Source organism: Lissotriton helveticus, chromosome 5_1, assembly GCF_964261635.1.
Source record: "Lissotriton helveticus chromosome 5_1, aLisHel1.1, whole genome shotgun sequence".
Taxonomy (NCBI): domain Eukaryota; kingdom Metazoa; phylum Chordata; class Amphibia; order Caudata; family Salamandridae; genus Lissotriton; species Lissotriton helveticus.
Genome location: NC_136065.1, coordinates 751,280,112 through 751,293,097, shown reverse-complemented (window position 1 = coordinate 751,293,097; position 12,986 = coordinate 751,280,112). Strand labels below are relative to the sequence as shown.

The window sequence follows — 12,986 nt, the reverse complement described above, 5'->3', positions numbered from 1 at the left end:
CAAGGAAGGAGACAACCCCGGTGCAAAAAACAACAGCAACAGAGACTGTGGACTATTTTTTATTTTTTTATTTTATTGTCTGCCCCAAACGATCAGCCGGATTTCCCATTTTCCCAACGAATCCAAACCCGTGGACAATAGAGGGACTCCACATCAACTCCTATATACAGTTCTTTTGTGATAGCAATAAATATTCCCTTCTTTAAACATCTCCTTGTGGGTCTTTTCCTAGAGTTTCTTTGGAAGTCTCAGTTGGGTGCCCAATTTTTAGAGAGGGTGGCCTTGATCCCTGGCGATATCACACTATCACTGGTTCGAAATCACAGTTTAGGTCCCCACCCACTATTACCATTCCCTCTGTCTCTAAAGAGTTTAGAACAGAGTCCAAAAGTTCTATGACAGGTGACTCTTTTGTAGCTGGGCTCGGTCTGTTGTAGATATTAAATAAGTATAGTACCCTTCCATCCTGATTAGTGATTTTAACACCAACCATATCTTGGGATGGTATACTCAGTTGCATTATTCCTATTTCAAGGGTTACTCTTATTCATATAACTAGGCCCCCTCATGGCCTACCCCTTATAGAAGGGATCGCATCCACACTGAATGTCTTATATCCAACTCTGTGTGGTGTTTCTAAGGCCCAGGTCTCTTGTAACAAGCAGATATTGCTCTGTTCAATATACATATCCCAATCTGCATCTCTAAGGTTCCTGTTAATCCCTGCTATGTTCCACGAGGTGAGGCGTGCGTTTGATGATTCTACACTCTCACTAGCAGTAAGCGGGCCACCCACCATATTACAAATAACTCTACTGGTGTTACTTTCACTTGCGGCGAACTCTATGGGCCCTAGTCTAATGGGTAGAGGGACAAATGTAACTCCCTCATCCTCATGATTGTTGTGCTCATGTATGCCTCATTCTTGGATCCCTACATCATGTGATAGGCTCTGCAATTCCTCTGATCCCTTTTTATTTTGGGTGAACTCCTTACTCATATAGAATTTTAGCTTCATTTCAACAAGATTGATTTTTAAAAAATCGAGGAGAACGCATGACTCCCCTCTCTTGCGCGAACTTCATTGGCTGCCAGTCAAACAGAGGGTAATGTTTAAAGGGCTTTGCATCACGCATAAAGCTTTGTTTGGAAAGGCGCCAAGCTATATGAAAGCTCGCTTGGCCCCATACAGGCCTGGTAGGGTGTTGCGTTCCTCAGAAGCCACCCTCTTAACCCAACCCCGCTTCAGATTGTCCACCCTGGGTGGTCGTGCTTTCTCTAATATCTTTCTAGCTGTCTGGAATAGCTTACCAATCGAACTGCGCAAAGAATCCAACTTGTTGCCTTTTCGTAAAAAATTAAAAACAGTGCTTTTCCAGCAAGCATGGGGCGTGTTGTAATTTGATGATGGCTGTATGAATTCTGGTGTGTACCCGACAAAGCGCTTAGAGACCCCGGGGTGATAATGCGCTATATAAGTCGAAATAAATAAATAAATAAATGTGTATTTACTCCATAGTATGTTGTTTTTTGTTGTCAATCAACTGCTTTTAAGGTCAATAGTCCTTGGTATCTGTTCAAGGTTGTTAGGGGGCCAATGGTTGCATTTACAATACTCCCGATTGGTAGTCTATAGAAATATCCCAAGGGAAGGGCGCAAATGCGAGTGCTCTGGCCGGGCATTTCCTCTTCGGCGTTTAATAGACTTCGGACCATATGTGGCCGTCTGGTTTATAACTTATAGTCCCCCTTTTTATTCTTTGGGGATTCACCTACCCACCCTACCCTACGGACCATAAAAATATCATTAGTGTTTATTGGGTTAAATTTGTTAAACTTAGTTAGCCAATCAACAGTTTTATTTCTAAGGTTGGACCATGACTCTTTCTGTTCTCTTTTAAGAACAGGGTCCCCAGCTAGAATTAAAACATAAGGACATGTAGCTGGCAATAAGCTTAGAGTATCCGTGTTGGGAATTAAATCAGTTCCTGAAGTGGTCTTCCTTGTAGTAAATCTGTAGATCGATGACAGAAGCCAGAAGTCTTCATAAAATGAAGTATTTATTAAAATACTTAGCAAGTAGGTAAAGCAGTATAAAGGGCTCAGGTCAGCAGGAACAACTGCCACCAGAGCATTCAGAATTCATACAGCAACATTCTCAAACAGCAGTAATACATAGAATACATGAACCACAGCAAAAGAACATTCTAAATTAACCATGCTCTATAAAAGAAGAGCACTAACTTACTAAAGCACAGATACCACATATCTCCCTCTTTTTAATAAAATAAGAATCAAACTTATTATTGAAGATATCTACTAGGAATCTTCCTTGCTCTAACACTTTTTCTAACCTTGCTAACATCAAGTAAATTATCATTGGGATTACCACATTTTTTAGAATCATTGACATTTAAATCATCACACACTTTGAACTTAGCTATGCGACCCATGTTCCACCACTGACCATTGTGTAACTTAACAGCATTACCTCTAACACTTACAATACTAGCAGGGTCTCTGAACTTGGATTTCCCTTTTTGCAAGAGCAAATGATCCTTAACATAAACCTTGTCACCAACATTAAAATGAACTATTCTTTGTTTCTTTGCAGAAGAAAGACTATTTTCACATCTACGAATACTAGCAGCATCACTGAGATTCTTTGCTTTGGCAGTTTCTTCAGCTACATTACAATCATTATTCAAAGAATTCACTTTCCAAAACGGATTTAGAGTAGAAACAACTTTCCTGCCTCTCATCAATTCAAACGGAACACACCATGAAATAGAGTGGAGCGTGGTTCTGTGTGCCCATACTACATCCTTTATAGCAGATTCACAGTCTACCTTAGCTTTTAACGCACTTTGGATGCATTCTACCAAAACCCTATTAACTCTTTTAACTTTGCCGTTGGCTTGTGGAAAATACAAAGGAGTGCGTATATGTTGTATACCCATTTTCATCAAGAATTCCTGCATACTTTGTGAAGTAAACTGTACTCCATTATCTGTGAGTAATGTTTCCGGAGTACCCTCTCCACTGAAAACGTCTTGAAGAAAACGAATCAATGATTTAGTATTGGGTTCAGAAACACCTCTAACTTCCACCCAACTTGATAAGTGGTCAATTAGAACAATGAAATACTTCATGCAGTTAGGAAGTACATGAAAAGGCCCTAGAAAATCAACAGCCACCTTTTGCCAAACCCTATCAGGAGCAATTGTAGGTTTGATAGGTGCAGAAGAAGTAGACAAATGCTTGTCACTATATATACACTGGGAACAATGATTAACTAAAGCTTCCACCTCACGATCAACCGAAGGCCACCAAAAATCATTCCGAAGAGTAAGAGCGGACAAGGAGTCACATGAAAAGCAGGGAGAGGACTAATATCTAAAGTACACCCTCTATCCAAAGGGACACTACATTTACTCACCATAAAGGATTTATCCTTTCAAAGACACAACAACCACATTCCAAGTGTCACCTATTTCAAATGTACCAGTATGAAGCTAAAAAGTATAAGAGACAAAACAAAATTAAGAGCACGTCCAAAGTAAGTGTTTGTAATCAAACTAATCGTACAACTCATGGTACCTACTCAAATTTCAGAGTTCTTCATATACAGCGATTTACATCCTTCTTCAATAAGTTCAGTTACTAAAGAAGGAAAATGGACAGCATAGAAATCTCACCAATAATAATCATCATCATTATACGAGTTTCCATTGAGTTATCTCATCAACGAAACAATTAAACCAACTACTCTTATTCATATAGAACATAGATTACCTCAATCTGTTTCCACAGGTCAGAGTTATGCAAGAAGAGTAATAAAATAATTATATCTGTAGGAAAAAGTAAAAGATATATATACATGTATCAGTTCATATCGCTAAAATCCAACATTTCATCTTTATCATCATGCGCAAAACAAAATGTACGCCATAAATACCATAAGGTTACTAAATCCCCACCCGAAATGGTTCTAAGTTAAAAAGAAACAGGCTTCACGCGACATATGTTCGGTAGCTACACAGCACTAGGATATCCCCAAATCAGGAAATAGCTTCGCATTGGTCTGTCAAAATTAAACCAACTAATAAATTATAGTTGTAAACCTCAGTGTTGTCTTATTCAGCATATTGATACAACCTCCAATAAACCCACAGGAGACCCCTTTATAATTCAAATGTTGGTACCTATGCCAAGTACATAGTCTCAGCAGACATACATTATTGTTAGAGTCATGGCATGTCCCGACTACAGCAAGCCAGGCGCTTAGATAATGATAAATCCCTAGAAGTGGGAGGCAATGGTGACAGCGCTCCAAAGCCCCGCTGAGAGCTCAAGCGAGGGGGAAGAGAACTTGAATTAGGATCTGGTCATCAATAGGTTCTGCTGGCGAAGACGGACTACAGATGGGTGGTTAATGTGGTGGGCATATCCCACCGAGGAGTCCCCTTTACATTGCCGGGTGTGGCAGATTTACGTTATATGGAAGTCAACCATGCATAATAGGTTTTCCTTATGTATAGATCACAGGCGCACTGACAGGGGGGGGGGGTACGGGGGTGGGAGGGATAGGAATGTTATCAAGGGACATGAGTATTCCTGAAAGCCGGATAATATGATAATAAAGCGGCATGGTGTATTACTGCTTGTGATGCTCTATTGTTGGCAAATGACAATAAAATCTGTTTACAAAAAAAAATGTTGCATGTTGTGATTTATATTTGAATATCTGAAGTAAGTATTATATAGAAATTAGTGTATGTAAGAACTACCGTGATGTCTACAAAAAGTTTTGCACTTCGATGAAAACCAGCATATTTACTGAAAACACTTTCACAAAGACACAACAAACTTCAAATAACTATAGGTATCTAGGAGTGGAAAGTTAATATGTTTTGCTCTGTACTGAAGTGTATTATGAAGGTTTCAAGGGCTATGTATTTACTTATGCAGTATAAATAATTTACCAATCCACCCAAATCTTCGATTCGGACTGTCTTCAACAGCGTGGGTATCGAGATAGTATGCGAAACATTGCAAAGCTACTTCAGTACAGAATTCATGTATAGGTTCTGACAATTGACATATACTTTAGTGACCTGTAGTAAGTGTTATCGTTGTGAAATGCCCAAACAAGGGTAATCTACTTTCAGTTTATGGTGATATTGGCACAACATTGCAGTATTTGTTGACACACATTTATATATTCCAGCTCCAAGTTGCCCCAAGGTAAGAAGCACTCGAGTCACAGTGCTTGCAAACAGCATTTATTTGGTATGGGTGGGATATAACATGCAGATGATTAGAAACAGAAATTCCATATGCCTGACGCGTTTCAAAGACATTCTTCTTCCTCAGAGGCTGCGGAAACAAGTGTGCTGTGCCTATCGTCATCCCTGATTCAAATAGTGCTTCATGGCACGCCCTTCAATGGGCGGTTCAGATGAAACTATGCCACTGCATTATGGGAACTGGTGTTCAGCAATTTCTGTCCTCAATGGATGCACTGTCTTAACTGTTAAAATTTAAAGCTCTGAATGAGCCTCCGCATGGAAATCCGTCCTTAATCCATTACTGTGACCCCCCCCCAAACAGGCTCAACAATTATCTTTCCATGTGGCCCCCTGCAGATAGTACACTCTTCGCGGCCGGGCTGCCGCATTTCGATTCCAGCTCCAAGTTGCCCCAAGGTAAGAAGCACTCGAGTCACAGTGCTCGCATACAGCATTTATTTGGTATGGGCAGAATATAACATGCAGATGATTAGAAACAGCCAACCATTCAGAGGTGTGACACAGTTCCTGGAGATACATAATGATGGATAAGTGATAAGATCATAAATAATGTAGGAGCTATCATGGGGTAAGACATAACTGTTACCAAAGGGTTTCTGATAATGTTGAGTACATGCATGAGCTTATGTTAATGTTGAAGCAAAGTTTGAGAGCCTTGAAGCAGGTGAAATCTGGACTACAACAGGTACTGCAACCACCATCACAGACACGTCCATCACCACAATCACACCCCAGACACTGCACCCACCACCAACACATGTCCACCACTACAATCACTGCACCCACCACCACACACACACCATGACCCACCCAACACCTAAACAGAACAATAACCCACTGTGACAACCAGCACTTATACAGTGTGAGAAGTTGGCCTGGTATATGATGTTCACTATTCTAGTGAGCATCTTGCACCAGTCCAAACAACCCTTATGGTGATGGTTGTAAAGTCAACCTTATAGACCAGCTATCCTAGTGGTAGCATGGACAAAGCAGTATTAGGATAACACTTCAGAGAGCATGTGAAGCCAATTGTTTTACCAATCATAATCCCTTGATTACCAAATGAAAGGACACCACACAAGGTATTTATTAAATATATATGTATTTATTATTAACACAACCCCTCTGCACTCTTTATGAGGTCAGAGTTCGAGATACAGCACAAGTTACTCAATAAGCATACTATAAGTTGCACAAATACAATCCTGCCCTAGGGGCCTCACAAACCATATACTAAAGAAGTGGTATAAGAACCACTTCAGGAAAGGGGAGTAGGCCTAGGGCCTAGGAAATCGCTTGGGCTACACTGATCAACCAGAGGATTGGAAGTAGGAGACCCACAGGATGCGTGTGCAGTGTCTAAACACACACGCGAGTTACCATAGAGATTCAATGGGAACGTAAAAGTTACAAAGTAGTTGATTTCGGACACTTCTGGGTGGACTACGGGAAAACCCTGTTAAACTAGGACACTTGGATAGTTGTTACCCACGTGAGCACCGGAGTAATCGAGTTACCTAACACAGGGAAGCCGGATGCATAGGTGTTCTTTTGTGTCGGGTTTCGTCGCTGAATCCTATGGAGAGCTGCAAGAAAGTGCTACAGGCGACCAGGAAGAAAATTTCCGGATGGATCCAAGGGTGGATCAGAGTCGAGAAGAACCTGAAAGCAGAGGGGAAAGAGTCGGGGTCACTAGCCAGTGACCAGGAATGAACCAGGAAGGAACCAGGCAATGTCGAGATGCAATCAGGTAAAGAAGTAAAGCTGGTCTCTGCAGCCACGTGGACCAGGAAGCGTCGACAATGACCAGGTGCTGGACACGAGCTGTCCCACGGAGGCTCTCAGTGACTGCGGTATAGGTATCCGGATTGGACCCAACAAGCCTTGGTAACCCCAACCCATGCAGGAAGTGAAGACAGGCTTCTGTTCAGACCAGCAAGGTCTGGGGCGCTTCTCTTTCACAGGGAAGCTGGAGCAAGACTGGAGCAACCAGGCAAGCATTAATAAATTGAAAGGATGGTCTTCGTAGGGCTTACTAGCCAACGGGCTAGCAACCGGGAAGACGCGGTGGGCTGAAATGCAGGCGCAGGCCCCACACGGCACTCGTGGAGTGTGGAGGGCTGTGCTTCAGTGCAAATGCTGCTTGGGTCTGGGGCTTCTCACACCCCAATGCACAACTTCGAGGGTACCTCAGAAGCTGCACAGGTAGCAAAAAGCAGGTAGTTCAGGATGTCCGGTCCCACGTCGCTCGTGTCCGCCATGGGTCTCCGCTTTGCTGTGGGTCAGAGTCAGAGACGTCTGGGAATCCAGTTCCTGGGTCGCTAAGTCTTCGGGCTCCGGCTGAAGCATCGACAAAGCAAACTGGCAAGTTACTGTTGGTGCCTGTTTGCACAGGGTGGTCACTCCTTGACCACAAGGGAGATGTCTTCAGTCTTCCAGTCGATATGGAACGTCGAAGGTCCAAGAGTTCGTGTCAGAGTTTCTTTCCAGGATAAATCTAAATTCTCTAGACTCAGCTCCTATCTTTATACTAAACTAAGGGGCTGGATTCCCTGCTAGGTCCCTCCTGTGGGTGGAACCTAGGAAGGGAGTGGTTACACCCCTTTCCCTTTGTCCAGTTTTGTGCCAGAGCTGGGTCTGGAGTGCCCCAGCAACTGGTTTGAACCGGGCTATGTGTGGAGCACCTTGTGTGCCCCAGGCAGTGTCTCATTTCTTTCAACTCACCCTGCCCCAATACACTAAAGCTTGTCTGGGGAGGTGCTAGCACCTCCCAAAGCAGGACACCTATTGTCCAGGCCTCCCCTGCCGGAGTTTCGTCCAGCAGCAGGAGGTCAGACTCGTGTCTGTGGCAGCAGCATCCATTTTGTGATGCTGAGGCTCTGGTTAACTTTAACCGGGATTAGTAGGAACAACATGTCTTCTCCCTCTAGAAGGGTGGAATGCTACCCCCGCTGCCAGAACTAGGAGGGGGGGGGGGTAGTATTCCAAAGCATATGACACCTTACACGACATGTTTTGATAAAGCCAAACCAAAGTTAGCATTAACCACGAGGATTATAATGCACTTAAGAGTATATGGTATGGCTATATCATAGAACAGCTATAAGGACATGGTTCTGAAAGCTGCAGACAGGCTCAGCTCATGCTAGAGCACCATCTCACATGAAACCAAGCACTCTGCCTCCAGGATTGTTAAAGCCTGCCATAGGAGTGACTTACAGGTATATATGTGTCTATATATAAGGGTAGATATAGGTATACTATATCTAAGCAAGGGGTGATTACACGACCTTGCCCAAGCTGAGTGATCAGCCTGTGGTGTCAGTTTGGATGGCCAGCCAGGGGTGGCATAATACATGCTGCAGCCCATGGTAGGCCTTGGATGTACCTATGCCCTGGGTACCTATGGTACACTATACAGGGGCTCACAAAGGTGACCCAATACCCAATTGGATAGGTACCTAAAGTACATGGTTGGAATTTAGAGAGAGAACAGCTGGGCTGTGGGTCTGATTAGCAGGCCCACAGCCACACTAAAGTCGAAAAACCAGTGAATCAGAGCAAAAAGTGGGGGTGACCATAAGAAGCAGACCCTACTCTCCTACATACAGCACACACACCTGCCACCATACACATACTCTACCACCACACCTAGCACCTTGAGAGCACACCCCCCACATATGCAGACACCATGAACACACCCAGCACTTCCACAGCACACCCAACCACAAAACAGAAACACCCACACTCACCCATACAACATACACCAACAAAGCAAGGGACACCCAAAGGTTCACGACATATACCAGACCCACAGACACCTACACCCTCAACAGACACATGCACAACAGACACGCCCACTCCCTATACCTCCCAACTCCCTAACGACAATCCTACCCATTTTCCCTGTAAGACTTTTCTGTTTGCCATTGCCTTGAAACCTGACACACCCACCTCTCACAAAAGTACCCCTTCTACCCCAACCCGCCCCTTCCACAACACAAACACCCCTCAAAAGACTAAAACCACCCCTACTACCCCCAAGCTACTCCTAAAAAAAGCAAAGGCCCCATCCCATAACCAAGTCCACTTCTCATCAACCCAAGTACGCCCCTCCCAAACCCAAGACCGCCCCTCCCAAACCCAAGACCACCCCTCCCAAACCCAGGATCACCCCTCTCAAATCAAGGACCACCCCTCCCAAACCCGAACGCAGACCCTCAGTCTCAAGTAACATCTTTGTGGTGCTAGCTCTGCCTACTAGATGCACCCACCCCAGGGAGGTTCCCCTGGCAGTGCACCTGGAGGCAAGCTGAGGCACAGCTGTGCACAGGACACCATTTGGACTGGAATTTGCCTTGTTTCAAACAAGATGAGAGAGTTTTCTCATTGTGACTAAATCACAATTTTTCTTTTCAACAAGTTTGTCATGTCCTTATTTTTCCTTGGCCTTTGTTTGATTCCTAGAAATGTTTCAGTGGAAAATGTGTAGGCAATATTTTTCTTTGGCATGATGGCAAGAACTACTACATACTTTTTAAATGTCTTTGTGAGGAGGAGCCCGCTTTCACCCCGTAGCCGATCCTCACCGAGGCTCTTGGGACGTGTTACCGGCTGACACACCAAATACACTCGATAGGCAAGGGTTAATTAACACGACCTGCTCTTCCCCGCAGGAACGCCCCGAGAAGTGCCACAACCAATTGGAGGATGCCCAGGACAGTAGAAAGACGAAGCAGGCGGTTGAGGGGGAGTATCCGGAAGACGCCAGCAGCACGGAGGACGGAGCACAGAGACCGGACGGAAGGAGCCCGGAGACTCTGCAAAGGACGACGGCTGGCCCTGAGGAGGACCGAAACGAGAACAGCGCCAAGCCCGAAGAGGACGAGGAGGAGGTCCCCGCGGAGGTGGAGGCTTGGTCAGAAGACTGGTGGACTCCCCCGGAGGACGCCTGTATACCGCCGTAACTCGGGAGAGTTATGGCTTCCGCGGTATGTGGACGGGCAGGGGGGTTGGGGGAGGAGGAATAATTGCTGGGGACACGGGGCACGGGGATTTAACTTGTCTATTTTGTGTGTTTCGGGGAGGGAAGCGGGCACACCCCCGAACACTACCGGCCTTGACTTACCATTGCTCTTCCTCGCCATAGTGACCCTGGGGTAGAGAGCTCACCTCAATACTTAAACTCGTAGCCTGAAGTAAGGGACAAGTTTTGCTTCTTTCTCTCAGTTTTTCCCCTTAATTTGAGCACATCCTACTCCCACCCTCCACTTCATGTATTACCTCCATCAGAGTACACCTGGTGTTCTCTTCAACTTGGTGATGGTGCTCTTTTCCAACAATAAGACCCCGTGACATCCTTACTTACCAGCCTTTGTCTCTTTTTCCTCCTACGGTACCCGGGGAACGTCATCACCGCCCACCTGGAGAGGACAACACCGACAGAACTCTCAAGCAACACCTGGAATCCACATCCACGAAGCCTCACTTATGTTTGCCTTTTGTGTTGTACACTAAGTCTTGAAAAAATACGCCAAAATAGATCCACGCATAATACCTCCTAGCTTCTTTTTCCGCCCGTCCCTCTCACAGTCTTCTATGTCAAATGCATACACTGGTCACATGGTATGTTACGGCCATTTGAATTTAGGTGCAGCCATTCAGCATAGTAGTAGACACTTACACCAACAAACAGATGTTGAGTCATTATTTGGGGATATTTTACTACAGGTGTGTTTGTTTCACCTTGCTTACTGATAAATATGTACACATATGCATTACACGTTCAATTTGAGATGGCTCCATGTCATCCACTGATAAACGGCTCTGAGGCAACTAAAGATTTTTGAGTATCTCATGTCTTTGGAGCTTTCCAGTTTAAGAAGAATTTGTGGGTCATCTGAATAGTTATAGCATGTGAGCTGAAATTAATTATTCATTGCAGGCAATGTCTTAATGTTAAAAAGCATGGGTGACAATAGAACCTTGAGGGGCCCCTGCTTTTGTGAAGTACTGTTTGGATGAGAAAGGGGGAGCATGGATGACATGTGTTCTATTTTGAAGGTAGGAAGGGATCCAGTCAAGAGCAGTTACCTCTATGCCCACTTCGTAGAGACTTTGGATTAGACTGTCATTATCAACTGTGTTGAAGACAGCTGAAAGAGCCAAGAAAAGTAGTGCAGTGACCCCGTTCCGGTCAGCTGTGTTTTTAGGGTCATCCCAGATGGTGATCAGGGCAGATTCAGTGCCTTTTCCTGGATGGAATCCTGTTTGAAAGTTGGAAAATATGGAGTTGTCTTCAATTAATTGTGACATCTGGGTGAATGCTGCTTTTTCTATCAGTTTGTCCAGGAAAGGTCCATTTGTAATCTGTCTGTAGTTGTTTAGATCATGTGGGTCCAGGTTTGTTTTCTTTAATAAAGGGCGTATGTATGCCTATTTTGCACAAAGACCATTCAAGGCTACACAGGAAGATATGGGAGGGTCGTCGAAGGAGCCCCCCAGTACATAATTTCATGCAACTAACACTGGAATCAGTGTAGTTGCATGATTCAAACATGTTTGATACCAAATATGACCGGGTTCAGTGAAGCCATTATGTACCTTAAAATGGCTTCCCTGCACTTACAAAGCCATAGAACCTTCTGAAAAGACTCCTGTAGTTGAAGAATTGTTGATCATTGTTCTTACCGGTTTATATAGATCTACGTACATAGATAATCTCTTAATTGTAGTAATAGAAGATATTTTTGTAGTGTACTTTAGAAATATGTCAAATCTAGATTTAGTACCATGATCTTTTTACCGCAATAAATATGTTTCACAAATTTTTTTAGGTCCATATTTATTCATTTAAGTGAATTTTATTCTGCTGTATCATGGAATTGTAAACACATTTCTTCAACTAGACTTCTAAACATGCGACCACTTTCTTTATCATAGTGTTATACCATTTCAACCAGCACACATCAGATGAAAGTATAGCAATGATTTGTATATCATTTTATGTGAGAAAGTGCCTCTTTTTATGTGGAAACCCCCATTTTGTACTGATTGGTATTGTTGTTTTACAATGCTTCACTGTGGGTCACTATTCTTTAATCCCTAGTGTATGTGCTCTAATAATTAAAACATGGTAACATTGGCTAACCCCAGCTCATATAGTTAACTTTCCAGTAAGGCCCCCTGTGAGGAAGCTCTTTGAGATCCCCTGACCCAACGATTTCCACAGCTAGCGGCCACCACTGCTCTGGCAGCAGAGTTCTGAATTTGTTGGAGTTTTTTCATAGTTAGTAAAGATGATCCGGGGTAGAGGCCCTTGGCATAATAAAGTTTAGACCGTACTAGAGAGATAATAGCTTGGACCTTGTGTGAAAATCCTAGGTGGGGGAAGATGCGTTGCAGAGTTTTCATAGTAATGAAGCTTGACCTTGCTAACTTATCCACTTGGGCATTCATTGATAGCTTTGAGTCAATGGTAATTCTAAGGCTTCTTACTTCCTTGGATACTTTAGGAGATAGTCCCAGACCGTCAGGCCAGGCGCAGAGTAGGTCATGGTCTTTCCAATCGCCACATGTGAGTATTTGAGGGGTGCCCAGGGGATTCAGCCGCTGTGGGACTTGTTGTTCCAGACTTCCATGACCTCTGGGAGGAGGGGCCACCAACGCTGC

General features: G+C 44.0%; 1 long non-coding RNA gene across 4 annotated transcripts in view; it reads left to right on the top strand.

The window, feature by feature from the left end:
- Positions 1–12,144, top strand: part of LOC144754891 (uncharacterized) — a 50,224-nt gene extending 38,080 nt beyond the window's left edge. For all 4 annotated transcript variants that reach the window (XR_013594782.1, XR_013594783.1, XR_013594780.1 and 1 more), the window contains one exon: positions 9,992–12,144. This is a non-coding gene — a long non-coding RNA (uncharacterized LOC144754891). The remainder of the gene's footprint in view (positions 1–9,991) is intronic.
- The last annotated feature ends 842 nt before the right edge of the window (positions 12,145–12,986 follow it).